This window comes from Panthera uncia, chromosome D1 (assembly GCF_023721935.1).
Source record: "Panthera uncia isolate 11264 chromosome D1, Puncia_PCG_1.0, whole genome shotgun sequence".
Classification (NCBI taxonomy): domain Eukaryota; kingdom Metazoa; phylum Chordata; class Mammalia; order Carnivora; family Felidae; genus Panthera; species Panthera uncia.
The window spans coordinates 71203458-71212671 of NC_064808.1; the positions used below are offsets into that span (position 1 = coordinate 71203458).

The 9214-nt window shown below is 50.7% G+C and overlaps 1 protein-coding gene across 1 annotated transcript in view; it reads left to right on the forward strand.

The window, feature by feature from the left end:
• Window positions 1-6263: 6263 nt before the first annotated feature.
• Window positions 6264-9214, forward strand: part of LOC125929487 (protocadherin Fat 3-like) — a 151114-nt gene continuing 148163 nt past the window's right edge. Inside the window, exon 1 of the mRNA XM_049640726.1 lies at window positions 6264-6525. The gene's annotated coding sequence lies outside the window, so the exon portion shown is untranslated. The remainder of the gene's footprint in view (window positions 6526-9214) is intronic.

Here is a 9214-nt window from a genome sequence, read left to right on the forward strand (position 1 = left end):
TTATATGATCATTTAATAAATGGTGATTCCCATTGGTTTCAAGATCCAAGAGAGCAGATATCTTCTACATTTTTGATAACCAATATGTCCCCAGCACATAGCAAAAAGCCAATTACATAGCTATTTGAGAGTATTTTTTGAGTGAATGAATGAATGAATTGAAAAGAAAAAAAACGATTGGCCTAAAGAATATACAATTGTGTTAAAAATATAGATGTGTTGGGGGCGCTAGATGGCTCAGTTGGTTAAGCGTCTGACTTCGGCTCAGGTCATGATCTCGCGGTTCCTGAGACAGCCCTGCGTGGGGCTCTGTACTGAGCATGGAGCCAGCACTGCTTGGGATTCTTTGTCTCTCCCTCATTCTCTGCCTGTTCCTTGCTCACTCGCTCTCTCTCCCTCAAATAAATAAATAAACAGTTTAAAAATATAGATGTGTTAAAAGTGAGTGTCTGAAACTACATTTATTATTACTCTCTCTGTTGTCAAAGAGGGGAGAATCATAGGGCCAAAGATAGGGATATAAAAATAAATTTCCCCAAGGATGAGAACAGTTGGTAAGACAGTTTTATTTGGTGAAAATCAAGTAGTTACGTCTGTCCAATTATGTTTGGTTGTTGTTTTAAAATAAGGGGGATTGGAATGGATCAGCCTTAGGATAGTTCAGGAGCAAAGAAGGCCCCATGCAGCGGTGTGCCTACCAACGGCAGGACAGCAGGAGAATTCTGTATGGTATGCAGGTGATAGGTGGGGTGGAAACATTAACTGTAGAGAATTAAAAGAGAAAATTTAAAGAGAAAAGTCAGTCTGCTTCTTGGTATGACTATATTCCTGCAATTCTAAAAGATGTCCGTGATAAAATATTCCTCTGCAACAAGATATTTTTTTGGTGTAATTACTAAAAAATCCTGAAGTTACTGTTGTTTTAATTTGGTTACTGTTGAGTTTTAGTTTGGAGTCTGTAAGCTCCAAATTAGCACATTTTAATTACTTATCTTTTAATAAGCTTTGTAGTCTAAGTGGAAGTTAATTCAAAGTACTTCTGGTTGTATACTGGGTCCCCCACAAAGGTGGCCTTGCCGGCAAATGCTTGTTTTAACAGTGAGTTCTTAAGAGTTTGGAATTATCCAAGTTCATTTCAGGTACAATTTGTACTCCTAACCCCGGAGGTACTCCATATTCCTTCCTTTAAATAGCAGACTTAAAAAAGCAATGTTAACTCAGTAAGTAAAAACTTGAGGAAACAGAATTTGAGCTCTGGACTAAATTTTTTCATGCACAACATTTTCCTTAATCTGGGTTTTATGGAGGGACTTTGGAGGGACTTGAAACCTACTGAAACAGATGCAAAAATGTATGCATATGTGTGTGTGTATTTTTAAAACAAGGTTCCGTAAGTTTAATCAAAGAGATCTGTGACCCCCCCCATAAAATAAGAGCCACTGGGATAAAGGGTATCCAATCTATCTTTTAGATTCTTCCATGCTTTATAAGGAGGAGGAATGAGCATAGTCAAATGAAGAAACATTTTTCTATAAAAGTATTTAAGTTATAATTATGGCTATATATGAAGTATATGGTATATGTTATCTTAATTATATGGTGTAATTTTGAAGGTGAATTTGAAATCTAAGGAGACTTATTTATTAAGGAAGAGCAGAAAAAGGACAAATAAATGTTCCCATCCAGTTAATATACAGATATAATGGATTGCATGAGACTGAATATCTAGAACATCGTTATTTTGCTGTATTTGAATAAAAGTCTGCCCTGCAGCTATGTGGATAAGAAGATGTCATATCACAATCATAAAATTTTAGCATGGAAGGTATAGTGATAGACTCTGAACTTTTTTCTGGCTTCTAGCACTGACTTTAAGCTCAGAAAAAACAAAACAAAACAAAAAAAACCCAGGTGGTTTCTTTGTCTCTAAAAGAATAATAATAGCTAAAATTTGTTGGGTGCTTAGTATATGTTGAGCACATGCTTTTATGAATTATCTCATTTATTCTATTGTTATTTTTTTAATGTTTATTTTATTTTTTTATTTTTTAATGTTTTATTTATTTTTGAGACAGAGAGACAGAGCATGAGCAGGGGAGGGGCAGAGAGAGAGGGAGACATAGAATCCGAAGCAGTCTCCAGGCTCTGAGCTGTCAGCACAGAGCCTGACGCGGGGCCGGAACTCACAAACCGCGAGATCATGACCTGAGCAAAAGTCAGATGCTTAACCAACTGAGCCACCCAGGAGCCCCTTTAATGTTTATTTTTGAGAGAGAGAGAGAGAGAGTGTGTGTGTGTGTGGGGGGGGGGTAGAGGCAGAGAGAGGGAGACACAGAATCTGAAGCAGGCTCCAGGTTCTGAGCTGTCAGCACAAAGCCCCACGTGGGGATTGAACCCATAAACTGTGAGATCATGACCGGAGCTGAAGTCAGACCCTTAACTGACTGAGCCACCCAGGCACCCCCTTGTTTATTCTTATAATACTGTTACCGGATAGATACAGTTATAGGTCCTAGATTACATTTAAGGAACTGAAACTTAGGGAAGGTGACTTATCCAAGACAATGCAGGCTGAAGGTGTAAAATGAGAATTCTAACTCAGTCTCCCTCCCTCCAGGGCCTGCTCACTTAATGATCACCCTAAACTGACTCCTTGTTATGATATAACTTGAGTTTATCTGTTTTCAGAAAATTGTATTACCAGAGTTTTTTGACAGAAGCACTCAAGTTGATAAACACCTATCCTTTCACTGAATACTTCCAGGGAAGGAAATTCTACCACTTTCCTCAGTGGACCACTGTGGTAACAAACTCGTCTGTGAAGGAAACCAGTATTGAATGTTTGTAGAAAGTTAACAATAAAGTGGGCATTGCCTCAGATATCCTGCTGGACAATTACTTCCCAGATCATTGATTTTATGAACACAAAAACAAAATGATTGGGATTAATAAGAAGAAATCTGGGCAGAATGTAAGTGATCACCAAGAGGAGCCAGTGTGTGTGTGTGTGTGTGTGTGTGTGTGTGTGTGTGTGTGTGTGTTTGCGCGCGCTATGGGGCATTTTGAAAAATCATTTGACTATCCCTTGATATAAATATTTCAATTGGTGGCAGATGTTTAGCCTGGGATTGCCAGAAAGTAGAGCCTGCCTGATACAAAGACTTACTGAACATACTTTCTTGGGGGGGTGTGATCCCAGGGATGGAACCAGCAAAGGATAAAGAACCGATACAAGGTTGTGTTACTACGCTGGCCACTGCCTTAGGTGACTGGCTGCTTAATTCAGCAAGACCATTTGAGAAGATCTATGTAACACACTTCAGGATCCTTTGTCAGAAGATAAAAGGGGGAGCATTTATCCATGGGCCCCCATCTCCCATTAGTCAAAGATTTACCATAGGGTGTTTAGTCTCTCATGCTTCTTTCTGGATTTTAGTCTACACCAAAGCTTCAATCAAGAAGCCTCTGGGTGGGAGGAGAGATGTAAGAGAGGTCTAGGGCGAGGCACTGTCAGACTGTATTTGTGTGAAGCTGGCTGGAACCCACTTAGAACTGACTGCTTTTGCAGTGCCTAAAATAGACAGGTAGACTCAGAGGATTTGAAATGGTACATACGAGGTGTGATCTAGAAAGTAACGTTATTTTTTCAAAGATTCACAGTTTTTCACTTGCTGGCCTCCTTTCCACATCTGATATGTCATACTCATTGGGCCTAGCAGAAGAGTCTCAAGCTTTCTTTCTGTGTTCATTCTTATAATATTTACTCATGTTGATTGTGTCAGAGCTTGTGTAGGGAACTGGCAATAGAAATGTAATTATGATCAAGAGATTCTCTGCTATCGTAAAGCCTACTGTATTCTCAAGTCTGTGCCTACCACAGTACTAGCACCCAGTAGGCATTTTTTAAGGAAATAAAAGAGTCTCCTAATACAATCAGTATTAAATGAGTATTAAGTACTATGGAAGTCTTAAAGGACCGGAGGGATGGCCCACTAGATAAACCACTCTATCATCCTGGTAGGAAATCTCTTACCCACTGGCTATAATGGCTTATGTCTGCCCTGGGAGTAAAGACTGTTTACTTTATTATCAATGTACTGCCTTGGGATAGGGAGGCTGAAATTTAGACAGATTTCTGTAGTTATCTGTAAGGTGCCTCCTAGGCATAAGAGAACATTCTGAGGAGCTGGAATCCGGGAGCATCACCAGCAGCAGCAGCAGCAGCAGAAAGCGGTGGCGCCCACACCTACACATACCTGGCAGTGTTCCCAGGCAGAAGGTGGAAGATGTCCTGTCTCGTTGCCAGATCTCCTTCAACATCCCACTGGCCAAAGAACCAGCTGACTCCTACCCAAGATGCCTGGTTTCGGGAGCCAACTTGTCCTCGCATTCCACAGAAGCACTCAGGTGGGAAAGACACCGATTCATTAAAATTTCTGCTACACAGTTAGCTGCATTCTGTGGTCCAGGGGAAAATGCCATGCCAGAGACATATTTGTATGATAATGAAGTTTTCAATGCCTTAGGAAGATGCTGCAATAAAAATAAAATCAGAATAAAATTATTCAAATGATAACATTTGGGAGGGCAGGTAAGTCCTTCTGGCCTTGGAAGTGGTTCCCCTTCACTGCAGACCCATCTTCTGGCCCTCTGTGACAATGAAGCCCGAGGTTACATCATGCCGATTACCTCCGCGAATTAGCTGATGTATGGGGACCTGTCAGTGTTCTTTAGTATTCACATTAAACTCTCAGGGCAGAGTGACCAGAGCATGCCAGTGCTTTATGGAGCAGTCAAGGCAGCGAGGCTGCTGGAGGCTTTCAAGAGGAACTTTCCACCTGTGGGGAGTAGCGGGGCCATTGTGTAGTGGCATCAGGGCAGAGGCCCCAGGCTGGGAGCTGGAAGGAAGGACAGATAAACTCAATTGGCTCTTCAAATGAAAGGGCTCACTCTAGTGACTGAGCACAAAGCGCCCCCCCCCCCCACAACCCCTACCTCGCTCCCCAAAGGGAATTTCATGGTTCAAAAGGAGTAAGGATATCTTGTGGAGAATGGATCTGCAGGCCCAGCGCGCCTCTCCCCCAGGTACCAATGGTAGTGGAGTCGAAGAGAAATCGCCTGGGAGAGAGCATCTGAGGCAACTCGCCTGCTGGTGTGCTGCTTTAGGGACAGATGTGCATTGCTGTGTGTGGGGGGGAGTAGGTGGGGAGGGGAGGCTGGTGCTAAGACTGCCTCTCTGCTTTCAGGGGAAGAAAGGCAGAAGTGCGAGGATACACAGAGCGGGAGAGCTTGGGCTCCAGGGCAGCCGCGCGTGAACGTGTGGATGTGGTCTGGGAGTACTAGGAGAGGTGCGGGCGCAGAAGTTACTGGAACAGGCGTACTGGCAGGTTGAGTTGCAACTCAAGCCCCAGATCAATCACTCATTCTCTTCAAAGTACTTTTTCTGTTCGACAAAAATGTTGATAAACGCTTTGGAGTCAGAGAAGGAGGTTAAAGAATGCTCCTCGTTACCTTTTTAGTCCAATCCTACTCGCTTCTCCACAGGGAATCAGAGGACCCCAGTATTCAAAAAGGTGCAAAGTAGTAAGTAGGAGCCCTGTCTGGGAAGCACATTTGGAATCAAGAGGCACAACCTTTGATGGTTTAATCCTCACGTTACAAACTAACCTTGGGATCTTAGATAAGCCATTGTAACCTCCTTGTGCCTCAGTTTCCCCATCTGCCCTCTGAGTATGGTGAGCTCCATCCCCGCGCCTGGCTGGGCCACTGATCGGGCTGAAAGCGGTGTGTGTGCTCTCCCCGAAGCCGGCACCACGCTCCAGGCGAAGCAGGGGGGCACGTTAGTGTTCTCCTCGAGCCCCGAGAGACTGGTGGGGGAAGACTCGAGCTCTAAAATTAGTCCAGCTTCCAGGCCCTGCGCCGGGAGCGCCCTCCAGCTCGCCGCGCCTCTCCCACAGCCCCCTCCCCGCCCGCCCCCTCTCCCCCCTGCGCGGCGCTCCGAGATCGCGAGTCAGCCCGGACGCCGAGGCTTCTCTCCCCTTCTCCCTTTTCGCTCGCGGTTTGGGAGGAGGAGACAGCGAGAGAAAAGCGAGAGGGGGCGACGAGAGAGGGGCTTGGCTGTGCGTCGGCGTCGGCCGTGATGGGGAGCTGGGAGCAGCGAGGCGGCGAGCAGTAGCGGCGGCGGGGCGGCGGCGGCGGCACGGAGCAGACAGGAGAGCCGGCACTGCTCCCGGCAGGCTGCGCTGTGATCTGGGCTTCGGATTGGGAACTCGCGCCCCGTCCCCCTCCTCCCGCTGCCGCTCTCCTCCTCCCGGCTCCCCTCCTCCGCCAGCGAGCCCCCCGAACGCCTAGCGCCTCTGCCCGCGGCTCCAGTCCCAGAGCGCGCGCGGCGGGCACTGCGGCGGCGGCGGCGGCGGCGGCGGCGGCGGCAGCCGGGTGGCCGGCTCGCTCTGGGCTGGAGCGCTCGGAGCGGAAGACCACGGAGGCAGCGCCTAGTGGAGCCGTGGATCGCCGGCGCAGGCAAGGGTGCGTGGGGATTTTAGTGTGATTATTTGGCTGCCGGGTGCACCGGCTGAAGCGCGCCTCCGGGAGCAAGCTCCAACTACAGGGTGCAAATGGGCTGCGAGGTGGGCTCGGGGAGGCGAGAGCCGGCGGAGCGCGTGGGGGAAACTTTTCACCTTGTAAAGTTCCTGCCTCGGCACGGCTCCGAGCCGCCGCCGCTGCCGCCGCCAGGAGGGAAGAGAGGTTCGGTCCTGCGGCAGTAGCCGGGAGGTTGGCATGGAGAGTTGGCTAAGTTTGGGGGTGAGGATTTGGGGAGGGCCGCGAGGGGGCTTGCGGATCGGTGCACCTATCCCTGAGTCCCCCAAGCCCCGGCTGCCGGTTGCAGGTGGATGGATGAGAGGATCCAGGCGGCTAGCCTATTAGTTAGCCGGTAGCTTTCGGGCGCAGTGGGGAGGTTCAGATGCCGATGGATGTACTTGGGCGACCCGGAGGCCAAGTTGGGTCGTTGCTTGGCAAGGTGCAGTGCGGAGCCGGGGGGCGGGGTGTGTGTGTGTGTGTGTGTGTGTGTGTGTGTGTGTGTGCGCGCTCAGACTCCACTTTCTCCGGGGAGAGGAAGGGGTTTCTTGGACAGTTCACAGGTCGGCTCCACGCTTGACTCCGGCTTGCGGGGGGTAGTGGGCAGGGTGAAATGTTATGAAAGGCAGCGGCTTTCGGACTAGGGCGACAGCTTTTTAACAGAGTGGCTGGGTGGGAGGATTTTTCCTGCTACCTTCACAGGGAGAGGGAAACAGCGCCTGGGGAGAGTGCATGCTTTTTGGCGGGCGGGCGGGCTTGCACGCGTGAAGGTTGCTTGTCTTTGAAAAGAAAGCTGCGCGGGTCTGAGGGTACTGGGGGTGCGTTGCCTCCTTCCCTGGGTCGGCAGGCGGGAACGCGACGGCGCGCCAGCTCCGCGCTGGGGGCCCCTTGCCGGGCTGGTGTGGAAGGTCCCCTAAACCAGGACGAGAGTGGGTGAGGGGGCCGGGGTAGGGGCGGAGGGGAGCTGCCGCGAGGCGGCCGAGACGACGGCCGGGACTGTCTTCGCGCGGCGCGCCATGCGCGCCAGGAGTCCGCCAGTGGGGGTCGCTGAGCTAAAGTGCATCAGGCCCCCGGGCGTGCGCAGGGCTGCGAGCCCGGGTATTTTTAGCGGTGCCGTGGGCTAGTCCTCCCTCCTCTCTCCCGCTGACTTTTGTCGCGCGTGTTTTCCGAAATGGTTAAACATTGACCTCGATTAGGCTTCGCGGAAAGCAACTTTTATTGTGCAGTTTCCCCTGCTCCGCTGTCGTGGGCGGCGGCGCGCTTGGGGCTGAGATGCGGGGGTGGCGGGAGTTTGTCTGAGAGCTGGGGGAGCCTCTAGGGGAGCCTGCGACAAGAGGAAAGGGGGACGCCCCGGACGTGTGTGTGTGGTGGTGGTGGCGGCATTCTGCGGCTGCAGCTCCTCGCAATAATGGGGGCCAACTAGGCAGTGGAAGGGTTCCCTGAATGGATATGAGGAGAGAGCGAGGCTGCGGTGACCGGGTGAGGTCGCCTTTGGGGGGGCTACGAGAGGCTTCCCGGCGGGAGAGGCGCCTGCGGCCCGGAGCGTGGGCGGTCGGCGGCGGTGGTCGGTAGTGGCGGCGGCGGCCGGCGCCTGGCGAACTCGGCCCGCCTTGGTCCCCAGCCCGGTCTCCCGCCGCCGCGCGCCGACCGGGACTCCGCTTCTGGTTTGGGCGAACCTGCAGCAGCCCCGGCGGGAGGAAGGGAAGCGCGGACCGCGCAAATGATTGAAGACTCTTTTCTCCTCCCCGGCCCTCCTCCGGCTCCTCCCCGCCCCCAGACTCCGGCGCGTTTGTTTTCCAAGTTGGATCCCACTTCCATTTACAAGTGTCAGACGAACCCGCGCGAACCTCCCCCACTCACCCCGGCCCCAGCCAGACGGGAGAAGGGGCGGGGGGGCGAGCTGTCTCCTCAGCGCTGGGGGCTGCTCGGTGCTCCCACCGAGGGCTTGACCAGCCCGGGTTCACATCGGAGGGTCCTTGGTTAAGAAAATACACATAAACACGAAACCCAGACCGTTCCTGGCCACTTTGTATTCCGTCGCTTTTCTCTTCCTAGCTTCGGACGTATTAATTTTCTGGCCCCAACGCTTGTTTTTTCAAAGGCGAGTCGCGGGCGGTGGGAGGAAGGGGGCGGGGGAGCAGGCCGACCAGTTCATCACGGTGGATTTGTGCTTCTGGCTTTGTTGCTAGGATTAGATTCTCTGATTGCGCCCAGGCCGAGTTAAAATAGATGCGGAGACTGAGAACCGGCCAGAAAGACTGCCGACGACTTTGCCTGTGATCCAGGCGGCAAGTTCAGGTGGTGGAACGGGGAAGCCCGCCATCTAGGAATTGAGGACTGAGGTGCCCCCTTACCGGTGTCGATCAAAGAGAGCCCAGATTTTGGCCCTACCTTCAGGCACTGAACTTCTCTTAACGTTTACCAAATGCTTGAATGATGTTATGGTTTGTGACGTGAAGATTTGAATCTGAGAAGCGTAGGAAGGGAGGGAGGGGCTGGAGGTGAAAGAAAGGGGGAGAAGAGATTGAGAGATGGAGATTCTGCAGAATCCTGGAAATTGCACAGAGCCAACTGCTTCTGCTTGCCTTTCTTTTCTTTCTTTCTTTCTTTCTTTCTTTCTTTCTTTCTTTCTTTCTTT